This window comes from Triturus cristatus, chromosome 5_2, assembly GCF_964204655.1.
Source record: "Triturus cristatus chromosome 5_2, aTriCri1.1, whole genome shotgun sequence".
Classification (NCBI taxonomy): Eukaryota; Metazoa; Chordata; class Amphibia; order Caudata; family Salamandridae; genus Triturus; species Triturus cristatus.
Genome location: NC_140588.1, coordinates 865,797,923 through 865,819,406, shown reverse-complemented (window position 1 = coordinate 865,819,406; position 21,484 = coordinate 865,797,923).

Here is a 21,484-nt window from a genome sequence, read left to right as displayed (position 1 = left end):
ACCATGGTTGGGCATTTCCCTCCAAGGCTTACAGAGACACCAAGGGAACATTGGATGCGACTGTGGTGTATTCTTCTCCCTTTAATCCCTTGTAAAATACAGTACTAGAGAAAGAAATGGGGCTTAAAGCAGTCTTTGACAGCCAGGGTATAAGGTTCAGGGCGTAGTTAGGTTCATCACCTGAATGGGGTCCAGAAAGCCCTAAACAGCCTATCTAAATCCCTGGGTGGTCAGACTCCCTATGAAGTCCTGTTTGGGGGGGGGCGTGGCCAAGCCGCGAGCTGAGATGGCCGCGCGGCGTTGAAGCTCCTCCGTCGACCCAGTGCTTACACTGATGTCCCCAGCCTTCTGACTCGGGCGCTGGGCGGCAAGCGCTGCCGTTACCCCTCCTGACCCCCCGGAACACGACGTGATAAGGATTGGGCCCCGAATGTTGCTACGGCGGCCGGCGGAGGGCTGGAGCCCGGCGACCTAAGACCCAAGATGGCGGCCTGACTCGGCGATCGGGAGCGACGATAGGGGAGACGGCGGCCGGCTTGGAGACAGGTACCCGGGGGGGGGCTGGGAGGGGGGTTCTGAGCCCCTGGGTGCGGTCTGGCGGGGGTCTGCCTTGCTCCCTGCGCTGCTGCTGGCTGGGGGACGGCCGGGCGCTCGGCGTTGGCCCGGCGCTGCGGGCGCGGCCTCGCTCGTCTTCCTCCCTGAGGCCCCTGGCTGATTCGGTCGGGGGAGCAGGACAGCCTGTTAGCGGCGGAGGGGGTGCGGGGGGGACTCCGTGCTGGGCCGAGCGCCTGGGCTGCCTCTGCCCCTGTCTTCGGGCCCTCTCTGGGGGGTCCTGTGTTCCGCGGACTGTGCTGGCTGTCCTCCTTCACCCCATCCTCCAACGCCGGGCTGAGGCTGCTGGTGGCACCATTGGGATTGCTCCCCTGTCCTGCCTGGATCCTGTGGTTCCGTGAAGGCGCTCCCTGGTCCAATTGGTTGGGGTGTCGCCGTGTTGCTTGGCCTTCCATACCCGCGGCCCTTGCCCGGAATACGCGGACTCGGGGCTTGGCTGAGGCCCCCGAGAGGGCTACGCCGTCCGAAGAACTGGGCCGATCAGTCGTGGATTGGGCCGCCTTGCTGAACTGACGCTGCACCGTCTTTGGGTCACCTTTGATCTGAGGAGAGCTGGCTGGTTTCCAGTCGGTCGTGTAGGGGCATGGGTTGCAAGGACCCGAAGCAGAAAAGGCTGCCGTTCCAAAAGCTAGCTGAGCAACCGGCGGAGAGACGCCCCGACATGACGGCTCCGGTGGAGAGCGCGTCCGGCGGCCCGGCGGCCCGTGCCCCATCCCCAGACTGGTTGCAGGAGATGAGAGCTGGGTCCAGGTCCATTGATGGTCGCTTTGACGCTCTAGACAAAACGCTGGAGACAATGGGGGCCATGATCCAGGCCCATGACAAGCGTTTGGTTGAGGCTGAGGCCCAGATCTCTGCCATAGAAGATAGCGCTGTGCAGGAAACCAAGCGAATAGATAGAATGGAACGCATCTTGAAAGAAGTGGCCATCAAGAACGCAGTCGGCGCAATAACGTGCGAATTACTGGGGTCCCGGAATCCACGGCTACGGGCAGACTGGACGTTTTTGTGGAAAAACTGTTGTCAGACATTTTTGGGAGAGAATCCTTCACACCGGGCTTTGTGGTTGAGAGGGCGCACCGCTCCCTGGGGCCGAGGCCTAATCCGGGGCTCCCGCCTCGCCCGCTGATTGCCCGCATCATGAACTTCCGGGACCGTGACACGGCCCTGCGTCTGGCTAGGGAGAAGGGTGACATAACCTGGCAGGGCTCGAGGCTCTCGTTCTACCCTGATTTCACCGCTATGGTCCAGGAGGCCCGACGGAAGTATGTGGGGGCGAAGGCCGCGTTCCGCAATCTAGGCTTAAAGTATTGCATGCTCTACCCGGCCCGGCTGCGGGTTGAGATTGACGGCCGGGTTCGACTCTTTGACAATCCTACTGAGGTGCAGGAATTCTGCCGCACGTACAAGCCACGCAAGGGCCCTCCCAGGGGGGATGAGGATGGGCAGTCTTCCCCACGCAGTGGATCGGTGGTCAGCCAGGACTTGTTTGCAGGCTCCGGGGTCGGGTGAGGTAGCGCCCACGTCCAAGCTTCGTTCCTTTAAACTCTTGCTACCTGGGGACTATGGAACACTTTGTATATAACTATTCTGCAATGCTGGGTTGATATCGGGTCGTTGCCACCCCCCTTTGGTGGATACCGCTGGGATTACTTTTGGTTATGATGCTCCGCTTGTTATTGTTTGATTGCAATTGGCGATGCTGTTTGGAGTTTTTCTTTTTGTTCACAGGTCTGGGTTCGCCTCATGTTTGCGTGATCTGGCTGGGTGGGGGGTGGGGGGTAGGGGTAGGTTATTTTGATCTAATTGACATTGATTGGTGTGTGTCGACTTTGCCGATATATGGAGATATGACTGCTTTCCGTTTCCCACTGCTTGCTCCATGGCTTCGATGGCTCACATAGGCTTGAATGAAACTCCCATCAACCTACCGTTAATCTCTTGGAACGTCAGGGGCCTGAATAACCAGCGTAAATGCTACACTATTTGAATCGGCACCGAGTGGACATTGCTGTTATTCAAGAGACACACTTTCACTCCTCTGCCGACGCCCGCTTTGCGGCTTCCTGGGGCGCACATAGATACTTTTCCAATTTCAGTAATTATGCTAGAGGCACCGCAGTGTTGATTCATAAGAGAGTCCTGTTTCATTGCCAGAAGTTTATAGGGGGACAGAGAGGGATGCTACTGCATAGTGAGAGGGGTGTTGATTGGTCACGTGGTCATTCTTGTATGTGTGTATGCTCCTAACACTGATTCCCCGGATTTTTTCTACGCGCTTGCTGCCCAGCTCGCAACCCTTGAACCGGCCAGGCTCCTACTTGGCGGCGACTTCAACCTATAGCTTGATGTGGGACTGGACAGTACCTCAGGGGCCACTGATTCTAAGCTTAGGGCGGGGCGCGCACTCTTAGACCTCTGCCACCAATTTTCCCTGAGTGACATTTGGCGCAGGCGCAACCCGGGCACCACTGATTACACACACTTCTCGGGTCAACACAACACTTGGACCAGGATTGACTACTGGCTCCTGTCCCCGGGCCTGTCCCCCTGGTTTCGGGTACTGAAGACCTTCCCTAGAACATACTCCTATCATTCTCCGGTCTTATTGTGTTTGGACGTTCCGCGGCCCGAGGGTTTTGAGCGGCAGTGGCGATTCCCCGGGAGAGCGCTTTTGGACGACCTCTTTGTCCACGAGGTTTCCGAGGCGATCGAAGACTACTTCACGATCAACTCCGGCTCGGTGGACTCTTGGGCCGTGCTCTGGGAGGGGTTTAAGGCGTACATTAGGGGGATCTGCATAGCTAAACATGCTGGGGTCCTAAAGACGTTGCGCATGACAATCACTCAGCTGGAGGATCAGCTAGAATCGATTGACGCTGAGGCGCGGCGGGATCCGTCTGACGATGTGTTTGCCAGGCATCTGCGCCTCCTGGCCGACTACCGAGAGGCCGCTGACAGGGAGATCCTGTATATGGGAAAATACCACGCCGCACGTAGATACGGTGAGGGGGACAGACCGGGGCGCACGCTGGCGCAGGCTCTGAGACCGCCGTATAATAAGTCCTTTATAGCCGAGGTAAGGGGCGTGGACGGCACACTCCGCACGACGCTCGCCGAGATCCGGGACGAATTCCTGGCCTACTTCTCAGATTTATACACGACCAAGCTGGGCGACGCCTCGGCCTCTCGGGAGGCCTACTTATCGGAAATCGCGCTCGTATTCCTTGACAAGGGAATGCAGGAATTCATGGCGGAACCCATAACGGTGACTGAGGTTCGAGGGGCGATTAAGGTGCTTCGGAGCTCCTCCGCCCCGGGCCTCGATGGTTTCTTCGGGGATTTTTACAAGGCCTTTTCTGATTTGCTGGCGCCCAAGCTCATCGAGGTGTACGCGGAGGCCTTGGAGCGGGAGACTCTCCCGCCTACCCTTAGTGAGGCAGTCATAGCTCTACTCCCAAAGCCGAACAAAGACTCGGCGTTGTGTGGGTCATATAGGCCCCTCTCCCTCTTAAACATCGACTATAAGATCCTTGCCAAAATAGTGGCCAACAGACTTTCCCAATTGATGGAATTTATTATAGCGCCCGCGCAATCGGGCTTTGTTCCCCGTTGTTCGACGTCATTGAATTTGCGGACGCTTTTCACAGTATTACATAGAATCAATCCGGCCACACCCGCGGCAGCGATCCTCCTCGACACCGAAAAAGCTTTCGATTCCTTAGAATGGCCTTTCTTACTTTCTGTAATGCATCGAATGGGCATGCCGGCGGGCTTCCTCGTCACCACGCGGCTTCTCTATAGTCGTCCCACGGCACGCCTGCGTTTTAATGGTACGCTGTCCCGCCCATTCACACTGACTCGCGGCACGCGACAGGTCTGTCCGCTATCACCACTGTTGTTCATACTGGCCATGGACCCCTTAATCCGGCACTTTCAGGAACGACATCTCCACAGGGGTCTCCTATTCCGGACGGGTCCCCTGTTGGCCTCCCTCTATGCAGACGACACCATACTGTATGTCAGAGAGCCGCAGGTTAACCTTGCTCCCCTGATACGGGAGATCCTTCGCTTCGGTAGCCATTCGGGGTTAGGTATAAACTGGCATAAGTCGATAATTTTCCCGTTGACTAGCGGCACCGCCCCTTGGTAGTGTGAGTTCCCGTTGGAGTGGTGCTCCGACTCGGTACGGTATTTGGGCATACATATACACCTGAGCACGGACGAAATTATCCGCCTCAACTATGGCCGCGCGATTGCAAGACTTGAGACACAGGTGGACGGGTGGCTGCGGCTTCCGCTCTCCATGTCAGCCAGAATAGCCATTATCAAAATGATCGTACTCCCCAAATGTTTGTATCTTTTTAATAATATCCCCATTCCCCTCACCCGGGCCTTTTTCGCCACCCTACGGTCCCACTTGATTAGACTGGTCTGGGGCGGGAAACACCCCTGGATCCGTTGGAGGACTCTCACGCTCCCGCATGATAGAGGCGGCTTCAGAGTACCGGATCTGTATTTATACTATCTGGTCGCTCAGTGTGCACACGCCTATGCCTGGTACCACCCTGACGCACGGATCCCATTTCTTCGTCCAGAGGCGGACTTTGTTCTCCTGGGTCGCTTGTCGGCGGTATTGCCCAAGGGTGTCCCTAGGAGTCCAGTGGATATTCAAACGATATCCACCACCAGCTGGTCCTGGAACAGACTTTTGCGCTACTTAGACCAGCCTATCCTTTACTCCTCTTCTCTCCCGCTTCCCAACCCAGGTTTGTTGCCGGGCACAGGAGAGAAACTTGTGCAACGTACTTTAATGAAGTTTCACCTCACCAAGATTGGGGATTTATACCCCGGGGGACACATATTCTCGGTATCGGAGGAGGCACGATTCAGCGAGGCTACATTCATGGACAAATTCATCCTTAACCGGCTTTATTGTGCGGCTAGGTCGGAAATTAAGGGATTTCCCCTCGAGCCGGCTTCCTTTGAACCCCTTACTATCCTCATTGACAAAGATACAGGGGCCCACATTATTTCTAAACTGTACAAGACATGTGCTGCACTGGTTCCTTGTGCGGATGACCAGTTGCGGGCGGCGTGGGAGGTGGACTTGGGTGAGCCTATTAGGGACGAACAATGGGCCGCTTGCTGTAAGGTCACTAGCACGATATCGCTTAATAGTCGTCATAAACTCCTGCACTATAAGTTTCTTCGCCGCTTCTATATGACCCCTGATAGACTCCATTCCATTGATTCCTCGCGGCCTCACACATGCTGGAAATGCTCTGAACCTCATGCTGACTTTGCACACATGGCCTGGACATGTCCGAGATTGCAATCATTCTGGACACAGGTGCACAAGATCCTTGAAGAGATGTTGGGGGTTACGCTGGTTCCCACGCCTGAGGTCGCATTGCTGGTCTACACGGTAAATTTCCCCAAGAATGTTCAGAGGCTTGCGTCTCTGGGCCTGCTGCTAGCCAAGCGGGAAATTGCTAAGCGCTGGGGGGATAGAACAGCTCCCACGGCTAGGACGTGGCTTACGGCCATGGCTTTCGGGCAGCACGACCAGCGAGATTTACTCCAGTCTCCTCCCCACCGTGGCACGGCCCAAGGACATCTGGGGCCCATATAAAACATATATTGCAAACCTGCCGAGCTCCTCCCAATCACACTCCAGTTCGGGAATAGTACCCACGGGGGTGGGATAGGCTATACAGCAGCGGAGTTACGCATTCGGGGAGGTCGTGGGGTGAGTATAGCGCTGTGGTCATCCTCACTTCGGGTCTTGAGTTGCGCATTACGTGGCTAGTGCAAACACGAAGGTCGAGGTCAGGGGTGGCATGGGGGAGCGCATGGTGGGTCCTTGTTCCAAGATATTCCTGTTTGGGTTTGGGCGGGTGGGACTGATGTGATGGTTGATGGGGAACTGATGCCCGGAGCCTTGTTTAGGTGTTATCTATGGTCTAGGAGGCGGAATTGTTGTACTGTATCTCTCCAATGGCTATCTGTTGAGCACACAACCGAGATCTCTGTATTGTTTTGTTTTTCAAGCATAAATAAAGCTTTAAAAAAAAAAAAAAAAGTCCTGTTTGGGGTTGAGATGTGGGTTCCCGACTTTGACAGTCCCAATGCAGTCAGAACAGAAACACCATTTGACATCCATGAACGGTGGATCTTTTACAGGATCTTAACAGCTTTCGAGAAACTCAGAGTAACGTCCAGCAGAAATGTTATGCCACTGGAGAATTAAAGGAAGCACCAGCAAACACTGGGTGGATCCTCAAGATTGGTGAACTGGTCTGGAAGAGCATTCTGGACAAGAAGGAATTCAAGCCATCTTACACAGCAGCTGTACCTGTCCTGGCTGTTGAAGGCACAAGAACTATACTTCTATCACCCCCATGATGGTTGGAAAAATAGGAGATTTGTGTCAATAGATCAGTATGTTGCCAGTTCTATACAGTAGGCTAAGACAGCTCCTAGGTAGTCACCTGCCTCCTCTCACTACCGTACAGAAGGTCTCTATGGAAGCCTTGATCACTGATGAAGCCTCCTCTGAAGTCCAGGGGACAGCTAACACTGAATTCTCACTTCTTTCCGTTACAGTAACAACTGCTTGCAAACATTGGGGCATATGACCAAGCCCCTATCACCACCACAACGTCACTTTTACTGACTTTGTGGGGGCGAAAGGGGCTGTGCATTATGTACAGGGCAGCGTTAAGCCACTTAGAGTGGCTTAACGCTGCCATGTACATAAGGCCCTTTTCACAATTCGGTTAGCATGAAATTGGTGGGCAGTGTGTGTTGCGGTGGGCGTTTCACCGCAACACCAATTCATTTTGACGCTGCCCCCTATGTAGAAGGGTGGTGTACATAGGAGGCAGCGGCAAAATTAAGACCAGGGAAAACCTGATGAATTTATTGAAATGCTGGGTGCAGTCAAATTCTGAAGTACTTTTGATTTAACATCAGGATGCTGGCAAATTGGAAGGCAATTGCAGTGGCTCATCAAGGCAGTGAGATCCAAAGGCTGCACTGCCTCTGAGATGCATCAGGGCTGACTCATAGAGTAAGAAACAGCCATCTCTCTGCCCCGAGCACATTTGCACCAGGGCAGGCAGTAAATTAGGTAGGCAAGGAGGGTGTGCACCCCCAGAGCGCTAACCACACCTCGAGGGTGGGGAGCCCAGTCAGTATACTGCAAGAAGGGTTCTGCCATTTTTAGAAATGGCAGAAAAGAGTGCTCTGGGGTGAAACTCCTGGATGTGGTCATCTCAGGAGCAGATTCGCCTCTGGAGCAAACAGACCATTGGCCACTTGCACTCACACCCCTAATACCCATAAATCTAGGCTTTAATGGCCACCTCTGACACCAGAACCTGAGTTCTGAACAACCAGCATCGAAGAGGACAAAAGAAGAGACCAATTTCTGCAAAAACAGGACTCACTGAAAGCAAAAGAAGGATACTTTGCAACTGTGGCAACGCTCATGGAACTGCCTGATCATGACTTGTCCTAGGCTAACTCTCAGTTTCCCCTGATAGAAGGGCCCTGTGGAAGCCTTAAGTACCCTCAGACTTCCCTGCACTAGTGGCACTAGTCCCCTGCAATCTGCAGGTAAAACAATGCTCTGGATCTAAAAAATTGGGTGCTACAGGGGATTGTTCAACTCCAGATGGTAGAGTGCATTGTGGGATTTGTAGTCCTGGAATCCACAAAGTTACAGGCAGCTACTGTATTTTCTGTGACCACCGGACGAGGTACCTTTTTCCAAGCTGGATGCCAGTACAGCAGCCGACCCCTTCACTCCACTCTGCACTTAGAGGGAACTCTAACCGATCTTTGACCAACGTCAGCAACCGCCCTGTTGTGTGTGAAACATCTTATTCCCCCCTGCACCGTGTAAACAGTAAAAGCAGCTCTCCCACTGCTCCTTTTCAGCACCATGGACAGCCAGGAGAACTCTTCACCCGCATCACCTTTACCCTACAAGGGTACCACGCAACTCAACCTACAAGTGACTGATTGTCACTAGTGGATTTTCCCATTGACTGCAATGTAACATTTTCACTTCATTATTTTGCGCAGATTTTATATTACTTCTAAAATCTGTAACTCTGGTTGTATGTATGCTATTACGTTAAGATAAAAATAAACTCTGGTTTTATAAATTGTTGTTGTATTTCTCTCGAGCCATTTCAATTACTTATCTTCTATGTTAATACGTAGATTTTCCTCTAGTAAAGTCTGACTTGCTCTTTGCCACACTACCAGGACTGAGCTAAGGATTTATTAGTGTGAATCCAAGGCCCTTCTCTGGTGTTTGTGACAGTATTGCATGATGAAGCCTACCCAGTATCATCATATAATACTCCACCTTCCTACACTGATAAAAAACACTAAGCCACCATGAGAGTCTATGGAAGCAGTAGACATGGACCTAGCTGCTATTACAAACCAAACGTGATGGAACACAGGTTAGATTCTCCAAGCCTAAAGCTGCAGCTAAGAAAATAGCCTCAAAATTGTCTTTATTCACAGCATACACAGATTGCTCAGGCAGTGTTGAAATTACATAAATTAAATAAGCAACAATTTTTTAACGTTTCTGGAGCACCTACTCAGTTGTCTTATTAGGCTTCAGAACCTCAGGTACATCACTTAGTGTCCAAGAACCACTCCACAGAGCCCAACAGCAAGGTTGAGTCAAGGTCCACTTGTTACTGATTGACATCACTCATTTGAGGAAAATGGTTCTTGTGTCATGCTCTGTGCCTCTTGCCACACCAGAGGTAATCCTTGCAGTCAAGTCTGTCATCATTGGAACAATAGGCTTCTGGTTTAGTCATTGAGGGCTACTCTTACATTAAAGTAAGCTGGGTCCAGTTCTCTGCTGATATTCCACTGGTGCATAAATAGTTCAGAGAATGGTGCCTCGGGCTGCAACATTTATGGTTGCCACCAGCTGGTGGGTGGGGGTGACTCCTGCCTCCTCTTTGAACAATAGTATACCAGTTCTCAGATGCAACCCATCCCACTTTTGCAGCAGTTCTTCTTTAGCCTACTGCAAGCATTCCTATATTGCAACTTATTTCTAAAAGTCAAACTGTAGAAATGATTATTCCCTTGAGGTGAACCTCCTTGGACACCCAGAGCTGTAGCCAGGTAAATAAGCGGTCCGTTCCTCTGTGGCCACTCCATACTAGGCCTGTGGGAAACTTAAATTATGCCAGTTTAATTTGCTTAGTTTTGAGAACTTTGTGTTACTCTAGTTACACAAAACTCCCAAAATAATGCCATTACCCCACTTTGCATAAGTGTGTTTCAGTGTGGCAAAAACTTACCATGAACACACAATCCACTGTAGACATTTACTGCAAATGCACGTGTACAACAGTACACAATGGTACTTTGGGTTAACTCCCTCATCATACCAAAAAATGATAAAAAGAAGCATAATATGCTAAAATATGGCACAAAATTAAACAATACCATTATGCGTAACTGCACATAATTTTCATATACATTTGTATAATTGCATAAAAGCACCATTACAAATTTCGCACAGCCCTACTCAACACCGATTCTGGGAGTACCTTCCCTCTCATTGGATTTGTTGGCAGCCCATTTACTGTTTTATAAAGACTATATATTCATACTAACTGGTATTCCTTAACGGAATGTAGAAGTAAAGAACCTCCCACACCCAGACCATTGCTCCTGGTCTGAGAAGAATTTGACTCCTCGTTATAGAGAAGCACTGTGCAAACATCTGTTAGAAGGGCAATTCTAAGGAGCCTGCTGGAGGTTCAGCCATTACAAAATTATCTTTCTGTTAGTTTATTTTGCTAAATATATGTTAAACATTGCATGTTATGGCTACATTGTTTTAACTGCCTAGTAAAAGATATCTTTCAAAGGTTGGTTACAGATTGGATTCCATAATCTTTTCTTTGACATTTTCTTGGATACAGCCACAGTCCTGCAAGAGAAAACTTCTTTTGTGTATTAGTCTCTTGAGGAAAATACCAAATGGAAATTATCACATGCTTCCCTGTTAAAGATCAGGCACCACAACAAGGTGCACCTAGGGTGACCTATTCTAATTTAAAAGCAGGATAACTCACTACTCAAAAAGTGTTATTTAGTCAGGTTTAAAAGAAGGATTTTAGGAAGCTGCAGTTTTTCATCATGTGGTTAGACTGAAGCTACCTTTGCATGTCACCCAGTTTATGGCACCATAGGTGCTGAATTCAACAGGTGACACTTCTTTTCCAGGCCCTGTGTTATTTGATACAACATATACTAGGGGATAATAGGTCACATTACTCTTCTTTAGCAGTGGTAAACTATAAAGAGTTACAAAATATCAAATATAGGTCCAGAAAAAAAAACTTTGTGGAAAGCCCTGCAGAAAAAGCAAATTAGCTACACCCACCATTACTTGTGAAAGTTAATCAGGAATTCACCATGAATAAACTACAAGAGATAATAATGAAGACACGCACCTAAAATGCGTAAACATTTAAAAAGGCTGTGTCTAATGCTTGCTTCAAGGGTCTACATATCAAAGTTTGTTATAAATATTAACAAATAACCTTTAGAGTCAGTATTTACACTACAAAATAGTTCCATGTAGTAGTCACTACAAATCAGGGTAGGAAAATAAAATGGGTATAATAACCCGTAAGTACTTTTTGGCTAAACTTCAGCAGTTGCGACCTTAATTTTACCATATGTTTACCAGTTGAAGCAGAAGGTATAGATATCCCAGAAGCATTTGGCAGCATAGCTAAAAAGGTGTGCAAACTTTTGACAAAGCCGACACATAAGACCTCTGGCAAAAATACTTATAGATGGTTTGACAGTTTATGTTCTAGAGCACACAGGAGATTATAAAATGCTCTGAAGACTTCACAGAGAGATAAACTATTGATAGCATCATGTTTGCTTTTTACAAACATGAGGTCAAAAGCCGTAAAAATCACTCGAGGGAGGTCGCTTTGGATCAGTTACTTGATGCTAGTTGTAGAGGTACGAGCTGTGACTTTTGAATGATTGTTCTCTCTTCCTTATAGAGGTGTGGTTTGTTTTTGTATTTTTCTTGATATGTGTGGGGTCATTTCAGAGAACCTTTCTATGATACCTTCTCCCCACAGGAAAATAACACACAGAGTTTTTACGATCTGTAAGAACCTAATCACAAATGTTCACAAACCCTCCAGACGCCTGTGTTCCACCTCCCGCATCCTCATACACACTCACAGCATCAGCAGTAGACACAGTGGAGGATGCTCCTTCTCCTACCTCACCCCCAAGTCCTAGAATGACCTTCTCCTCCACCTCCGAACATCTTCCTCGCTCCCAGAATTCAGAAAGGGACTCAAGACCTGGCTTTTTGACTGATCCCAGCAAGACCTTAGCACCTGGATACCCTCATAGGTAATTAGCTGTGCTCTACAAATCCGAATTGATTGATTGACCCAGTGTTCTCTCTATCACAAGGTAAGATTAGAATTTTGGGGCTGTCAAAAAACAAAGTTCCAGGCCCTGATGGGTTTCCTCTTGATTGGTATCTGATTGAGCTGGAGATTTGGGCCCCTGTACTTACCCAAAAACTTAATACAGCGGTCAAGGAAGGTCCTTCTTCCTCATGGACAATCTCAATTTTTATCACAGTGTTTAAAAAATGGACAAAGGATGACCCAAAACGTTATCAGCCCATTTATTGTAAATTAAGGAGCAGATTTAGACTTTGGTGGATGGATAGAAATCCATCAGGATGGTGGAAACTGGCCACCCCATTTCCAGGGACCACTGCCTGCCAAATCTAGAGTTATCCACCAGCCTCACAGACAACTCTTAACATTGACTGGATACACCGTCACAGCAAATGTTGTCAATGTTGTAAAACTTTAACATGTGGCTCAGTTAAACTGAACAAATGCCTGCAACCTTTCACATAGTGTATCACTTTTCTAACACAAGCTTACAAAGCAGGAGTTTTCTTTTGAAAAATGAAAAACTGATGACCCACACACCATGGGTGGTCTCTCCCATGATGTGTGGGACATTATTTAATTTGTACTGGCCCTCATCACCAAGTACAACCTAGTGGTGAAGGACAGCAAAAAAAAACCTATCTGATCACTGACTCTAAATTGAATTGAGGTTTGGATAGATAACCACTTATGTTCTATAGTTCATTAATCGTTTAAAAGAATATTCTGCAATGGAATCAGAGTAGGCTCTGTAGTCAACATATTTTCGATCCTCCAACCTCAAATCATGCAGGCAACAAAGATTTTGGCAGAGAGGGTACTCTGTTTTCATTGTAGCGAAGTACCTTCTCTGCAAAACTTTAAATTAGGACCTAAATAATTTAAATATCATAACTGGGTTGGCTCTTTTGAGAATTAAATGCATTGTCAAAAGAGCCAAATGAGGATTGATCACTTTGATCTCTCTTTTACTCAAGGCAGAACTTTTGGAGCCTGTTACAGATTCATAAATTTCCAAGCTGTGCAGATTCATTTTCCTGAAATTGCTAAACTTTTAGTGATCAATTCTTATAATGTTAACTCATTATTGGGTGACCTAAAAGCTATGTGTGCCTTCATGGATTCTCTTGTTGAGTGGTCTGCAGGTCCAATTTATTTTTTGTTACTGGTTGACTTTACTATTCATTTATGTACGGGGGTTTTATGTGATCCTATTAAATCTGCAAACAGTCAATTGAATATTTATGCACAATTATTACCCTTTTGTTAGCTAGCTGCCCAATTTAAGCAAATGCTTAGCAACACAATTTCAATTATGTCTTTCTTGGGGTTTATAAAAATTTTGTACAGTGTGCATTTATGACCATCAAATATATCAATGATGTGAAATAAGATGAAATATATATTATAGAGTTTAGTGCCCACAGCTGATCACAGTCAATCAAATTGTCATCATATGATCCTAGTCCTTCTTATAGGTCTCCATATAGTGTATGTATTTTGTATCACTATACATAAGTCTATTGACTAATTTCAGTAAAACCATACATTCACTGATTGTTGCTTTTTTCTTATAAATATACATCCATGTTTAAACCAAAAGGAAACTTAGCAAGTAGTCTCATTATGAATTTTGATTCCAGGTGGCATACCTTTTTTGTCTGATCACCTCGTCTCTCATTCGTGGGAACACTAGAGGTGCCATATTACCTCATAGTTTTCCAGTTGCTTTCCTGGTTTATGAGTATAATATTTTGCAATCCCATAACTGGTATAATTATCCTGTACAGCCAGTATATGCTCTAAGATCCTCTTCTCGAGAGAGCATGTGATACTCCTCACATAAGTGAGGCTGCATTCACTTTCGATGACATAGACTACAAAGTGGGTTCCACATGTAATTCATTGGCTGCTGACAATTGTTCTGTTCTTAAAATCATGAGTTGTTTTAGTGTTTTTACCAATCGTACAGGCCTTACATTTGTTGTATTTGACAAATCCTTTCTTTCTAGTTTCTAACCAGGTTAGTTGCTTGTCAACTATGACATTTATCAGGGACTGGATGAACCACAACCACCTTAAGCGGAACCCGGATAAAACCGAGTTGGTTCTCACTGGTGGTTCGTCCAGTCCCTGGAACTCTCTCTTCTGGCCCCCCTTCCTTGGCTCTGCACCGACCCCCTCCACCACGGTCAAAACCCTTGGTGTCAAAATAAACAGCCAACTCACCCTCCATTCACAAATCAGTTCTGTGGTGTCCTCCTGCTTCCTCTCTCTCCGCACTATCCGCACTGTCTCCCGCTTCTTTTCCCCCCAAGCACTTAAGATCATTATGGCCGCACTGGTGATATCGAAACTGGACTACGCTAACGCTCTTTACCACGGTATCCCCGCATACAGTCTGCGTAGACTCCAGACCGTCCAGAACCAAGCAGCCCGGCTGGTGTACGGTCTCCCTCGGTATCACCACTCCACCCCTCTTCTCAGGGAGCTTCACTGGCTCCCTATAAAGGAACGGGCCCTATTCAAGATCGGCTGCATGGTCTTCCAGGCCCGCCAGGGCACTGCCCCCGTCTTCATTTCCTCACTAATCAAGTCTTATGTACCCGTAAGAGAACTTCGGTCTTCCTCCAAGTCCCTCCTTCAGATCCCTCGCTTCACTCGCAAAAAGTGGGGCGGGGCTAATTTCTCCACCCTGGCTCCAACCTTCTGGAATTCACTCCCTGACCATCTCCGCTCTGCCACTCAGTATCTCCCCTTTCGTAGAGATCTGAAAACGTTCCTCTTCAGCCAGGCTTTCCTCACTTAAACTCCCTCAAAATTCCCTTCACCTCTCCCGGGTCTTTCCCCCTCAGTTGCCGATCTCCCCAGCGCCAAGAAACCGCAAGGTGTATGTTGCGCTCTAGAAGTATTTTAAATTAGAAATTAAATTAGAAATTGTTGTTATCAAAGTGACTTTTAATCAAACTATCTTTTAATGATGGCCCTTTTTGTCAGGACTGGCTCATTTCAGCCCACTAAACATGTAAGGTCACTTCTCCTGGGGGCAAAATCCATAAAGTACACCAATTTAAATCATGTAAAGACTTTTTTCACAATGATTCTCTTATTTCCTTTGTTAGACGACTGATTGGTACATCGCGGAACCTTAAGATGGCCGCCGGTGATAACCGATCGAGTTTGGTAGTCTAGTGTTCCTCTCCCCCGCACGCAGCTGTGCTCGCGATTGTCCGCGCGGCAATCTGCGCACTTCAACTGCCTTTCTGAGGGATTCGGTCGCAGTATCTTCAGCGGCGAATTTTCAGTCAGTCAAGTTCTGGGTTTGTGAGTATAGAAGCATTTCCTGAGTATTCGGCTTCCGCGGCTGCGGAAGGTAAGACAGTTATCTCCTTCTAATTCATGAACTTGAGAATTGAATTGAGAGAAGCTACAGATTAAGACTTCAGACTGGAGACAATTTAAGAGTAGCAGTCTCATTTCCAGGAAGCGCACAGCGCCTTGAATCTCAGTCAACTTACCTTAGCGCTTCATCAAAGTTATTTTTCTAGTTAAAGCTACATCTTTTCAGTGTTGCCAAATCTTCAAGGATTGGAGAGAACATTAGCCCTAAGAGACAGTGAAGAATTAAAGAATGAAAATTAGTCCAACTAATATCTACAAGTAGGTGTAGTTATGTATATATATATATATATATATATATATATATATATATATATATATATATATATATATATATATGTATAAAAATACTTACCAACTTGCTGAAGTCCTCTTCCTCTTCTGGAAAACACCTGAAGCTCGCCGGAACTGGAACTATAACTGTAAATAAAAGATAAGACTTAAATACATCTTTTTCCACATAAGGTTGCAATGTAACACAAAGAATGATCACTAAGTAATGGTAAAGAGTATTGGAGAAAACACATGATAGCATTATTGAGTAATCAAGTGTCTTACCTTAACAGAGTCATTGAAAATCAGAAACCGTTAGGAGGCAACCTTCAAGAGAATAGACAGCCACGTAGTTGAGACAGGTAATTGCAGTGGGGTTTAGTTAAGACTAGAATGTAGGAAAAGACTGTATGAGAAATATTAATGTAGATCTGTCTTGCAGGAAGGATCCTACCGAATTGAAGCAGTCCTGTCTGGTGAAGCAAGACGTGGCGTATCTCTTTTCTTCCAACTCCCCTTTCCCCCCTTGGGTTGTCCGAGTATACATATAAATATCATGTGTGTGCTGTGCTCGGATAACTAAGCTGGGAATTGTGGAATTGTCATCGGCTCCTGCGGAAGTCTAGCCATTTTGGGACAGGTACTTGACAGATTGAAATGCCTTTTTCAAAATACTTCCGCCTGGGCAGGATGGCTGAGGGATTCGATGTCAAGGCCCTAGCTACGGTGTTAGAGGGTATTCAAGTACAACTTAGTGAGGCAATGTTAGAGAATAAATCTTTAAGAGAGGAAGTCAGAAAGTCCAGTCAGGAAACTCTATTTTTACATCAAAGGGTGGAAGATTTATCAGTTAGTGCAGTTTCAGAATCCAAGGAAAATAAATCGCAGTCTTTTGCTCCGGCTCCCTCAGCGGCAGAACTCACCACACAGGTTATACATGCCATATCACCCACCATTCCACTAGCAGCTCCTGAAAGATTTAGTGGGGATCCACATAAGGCGCAAATATTCCTTACACAGTGCTCTTTACATTACCTCTGTAGACCCATCATATTTAAGGAGGATCAGTCAAAGGTGGCGTTCATGTTGTCCTACCTGAGTGGTGACGCAGCTGCTTGGTCGATGCCATTGGTAAATAACAATGACCCAATTCTGTATAATTTTGATGAGTTCAAACGAGAATTTTTGCGGATCTTCGATAGAAGAGCAGTTTCACAAACCACGGACAATGAACTTTTGGATTTGAAACAAGGAAATAGAGATTTAGTGGCATATTTGGCGCAATTTAATAAGTTAATAGTAGAGACTAACTGGCCCGAAACAAAGAGAGCTTCAATTTTCGATCGGGGCCTCAAGGATGAGATTAAGGATGGTCTGGCGCAAATTCCTAAGCGACCCACCGATGTATCTGAGCTAATTGATTTAGTATTGCAAATTGACCAACGACAATGCGAAAGAAAGAGTGAGCGTAGGAAGGATGCCAAGTATTTTCCTCCTCGATTTGACCGAGTCAAATTTGAAGGCTCCAAGACCAAGGAAATTTCTTCTGAAGAAGAACCCATGCAAATTAGCTCCGTGCGAGGTCCTTTATCTAAAGAAGAAAGTGAAAGAAGACGGTCGGGCAAGCTATGTATGTACTGTGGGGATGCTGGGCATTTTGTAAAAGAATGCTCAAAGAAGCCAAAGAACAATGCCTTAGAAAAAGACAGGCTCCACCAGTAAGAGGAGTTGCCCTGGTGGGAGCTGAAGAAAAGTCAACTCCTGATTCTCAGTTGGTAGCAAATACGTTACAGTCTTCGACACCGCATTTAATTGTTGCAAGCACCATTGAATTTGGAGGAGCCAGGTTGAAGGATATTTCAGTGATGATTGACTCAGGTGCTACGGGCAATTTCTGTGACATCGGTTTCGCGAAGAGGCTGGGAATTGCCTTTGTAAAGAAAGAAAGACCAGAAGCAGTGCGTGCAGTAGATGGTACCAATTTGTCATCTGGCCCCATCGTACATGATACGGAGGTGATTAGATTAACTGGGCCTGGAAACCATGTGAGCATTTTGAGATTCAGTCTCATTGATGCACCCCAGTTCCAGCTCATTTTGGGGCTTCCGTGGCTTACGGAACACAATCCAAGGATAGATTGGTCCAAAAGAACGATTGAAATGGACTCTGAATACTGCCAGGGGCATTGTCACCATTTGAGTGTAGAATCTACTGAAGAGTTCCCTTCTCAAAATTTGGTTAGCCAAGCTAAGATGATTCGTGTTATGGAGACACAAGAAATTCCTGACGAATATTTGGATTTGGCCGCAGTGTTTGATGAAAAGGAAGCCAACAAATTGCCTCCGCATCGAGAATACGACTGCCGAAGAGAGTTGGAACCGGGGGCCTCTTTGCCATGCAGTCGCATATATGCTCTCTCAGAAAAAGAGAATCAACATCTCAAGGAGTATCTCGAACTGTATTTAGCAAATGGATTCATTCGCCCTTCTCAGTCCCCAGTCTCTTCCCCGCTTTTTTTTATTCCCAAGAAGGATGGTAATTTGAGAACGTGCATCGACTATCGAGCTTTAAATTCAGTAACAAGAAAGAACAGATATCCTCTACCATTGATTTCTGAATTGCTGGATCAGGTCAAGGGAGCACGTGTGTATATCAAGCTTGACTTGAGAGGGGCCTATCATTTGGTCCGAATGGCGGAAGGTGATGAGTGGAAGACCGCTTTTCGGACTAGATTGGGACTCTTTGAATATCAGGTCATGCCATTTGGTTTATGCAACGCTCCGGCGGCTTTCCAGCATTTCGTAAATGATGTTTTGAGAGCATATTTAGATCGGTTTGCTGTCGTCTATATCGATGACATTCTCATTTTTTCTGAAAATATGAGTGAACATGTTCAGCATGTGCGAACCATTTTGAAGACTCTATTGGAACACCAACTTTTTGTGAAATTGGAGAAATGTGTGTTCAATGCCAGCCAGGTGGAATTTTTGGGTTTTGTACTTTCTCCAAAAGGTGTATCAATGGATGAAGCTAAGGTAAAGACCATTAATGAGTGGCCATCACCTCGAAATGTGAAACAAGTGCAGAGTTTCATTGGTTTTGCCAATTTTTATCGACGTTTCATTGAAAAAATTTCTGAAAAGGTTTCTCCGTTAACCCGTCTGCTCAAGAAAGGAGTGAGGTTTGATTGGACCGATGAAATGGAAGAAGCCTTCAGAAGATTAAAGAAAATTTTTATGACAGCGCCGGTGCTTCGGCATCCCAATCCTGAGGAGCCGTTCTTTGTTGAGACTGATGCTTCCAATTTGGCGGTTGGTGGAATTTTATCTCAGAGGGCTAAGACCACCGGTCAGCTTCATCCAGTTGCTTACCGGTCCAGGAAGTTAACTCCCGCTGAGTTGAATTACTCCATTGCCGATAAGGAGTTGTTGGCAGTCAAAGATGCTTTTCAGGAATGGAGGCATTATTTGTTGGGTACTCGACATGAGGTTACCGTGTTCACGGACCATCGGAATCTTCAGTTTTTAAAGTCTGCTCGAACTTTAACTCCTAGGCAGTTGCGTTGGTCCTTATTTTTTGCAGACTATAATTTTGTATTAACTTACAAGCCTGGTTCCGCCAATGGAAAGGCAGGTGCCTTATCCCGTCTGGATGCCGGAGAAGATGTTCTGATGTTGGAAAGAGAACTGATAATCCCGCCGGAGAAGATAATTGGGGTGATTCTGTTTCCGGAATTTGAAGAACAAATTAATCAAGCTCTCGTTACCTTAAATCTTGCAGATTGGGTCAATGAAGATGGAAATCGAGAGAAAAGAAATGGTAGACCCTACTTCAAAGGAAAACTTTTTATTCCAAGTGAAGAATCACAAGGTATGACAGTCCAACATTTTCATGATGATTTGTTGGCTGGCCACAAAGGAGTGAAGAAAACTTTGGAATTGGTTCAGCGTGAATTTTGGTGGCCGTCCATGGAAACTCAGGTGGGACAACATGTTGCCTCTTGTGAGCAGTGTTTGAAGGGAAAATTAGTTAGAATGGCTCCACAAGGTTTACTTCTACCTGTGCCCCCAGCTCCTTATCCATGGCACACTGTTTCCATGGATTTCATCGTAGAGTTACCTTCCAGCCAGGGCTTTTCAGTCATTTGGGTAGTGGTGGATCATTTCACTAAAATGAGTCATTTTGTCCCACTCAAGTCAATTCCGAATGCTTCGCAGCTAGCCTTGTTCACTCAGCATGTAGTTAAAACTCATGGGATTCCTAGGGTGGTAATTTCTGACCGGGGTCCCCAGTTTATCTCTCATTTCTGGAGGTCATTTTTGAAGAGATTAAACATAGACTCTCGTTTGTCTTCCAGTTTCCATCCCGAGACTGACGGTCAAACGGAAAGGGTTAACCAGGAGTTGGAGCAATATTTGCGTCTGTTCCTCATGGATCACGAAGGGGAATGGCCAGAAATAATTTGGGCAGCGGAGTTTGCTTATAATAATGCTGAAAATTCCTCTACAGGTCATACTCCTTTCTATTTAAATTCAGGTAGACATCCAAACACTTTTGTAGGGCGACAAGAGAGTGAAGTTCCTGCAGTGGAGGAAGTAATTCAGAATCTTCGTAAAGCTTATCAACGAGCTAGAGATAATTTGATCAAGGCTAAGGCCTCTTACAAGAAACAAGCAGATAAGAAGAGGCATCCAAGTCCTACATTTGAGCCAGGGGAGGAGGTCTGGGTATCTACACGAAATCTGCGATTAAAAGGGAATCGAAAGTTTCAGCCTAGGTACATTGGTCCTTTTCAAGTAGAAAAGATGTTGAACCCAGTTAGTGTCAAGGTTCGACTTCCTCCGAGACTCAAGATTCATTCAGTTTTTCATGTCTCCTTACTTAGGAAGAGCCCACTGAATTTGAGAAGGAAGGGCCCTCCCAAGCCTCTTCAAGTCCAGTCTGGAGAGGAGTTTGAAGTTAAGCGAATACTAGACTCTAGAGTTAGGAGAGGAAAATTGTTCTATCTGGTGGACTGGAAAGGTTTCGGTCCAGAAGAAAGAAGTTGGGAACCAAAGAACAATTTGCAGGCACAACGATTGATCAAAGAATTTCACAGGAAGTACCCAACGAAGCCCAAAGGAGATGAGGGAGTAGTTTTGGTGGGGGGTACTGTCAGGACTGGCTCGTTTCAGCCCACTAAACATGTAAGGTCACTTCTCCATTTGGGCAAAATCCATAAAGTACGCCAATTTATATCATGTAAAGACTTGTTTCACAATGATTCTCTTATTTCCTTTGTTAGATGACTGATTGGTACATCACGGAACCTTAAGATGGCCGCCGGTGATAACCGATCGAGTTTGGTAGTCTAGTGTTCCTCTCCCCCGCACGCAGCTGTGCTCGCGATTGTCCGCGCGGCAATCTGTGCACTTCAACTGCCTTTCTGAGGGATTCGGTCGCAGTATCTTCAGCGGCGAATTTTCAGTCAGTCAAGTTCTGGGTTTGTGAGTATAGAAGCATTTCCTGAGTATTCGGCTTCCGCGGCTGCGGAAGGTAAGACAGTTATCTCCTTCTAATTCATGAACTTGAGAATTGAATTGAGAGAAGCTACAGATTCAGACTTCAGACTGGAGACAATTTAAGAGTAGCAGTCTCATTTCCAGGAAGCGCACAGCGCCTTGAATCTCAGTCAACTTACCTTAGCGCTTCGT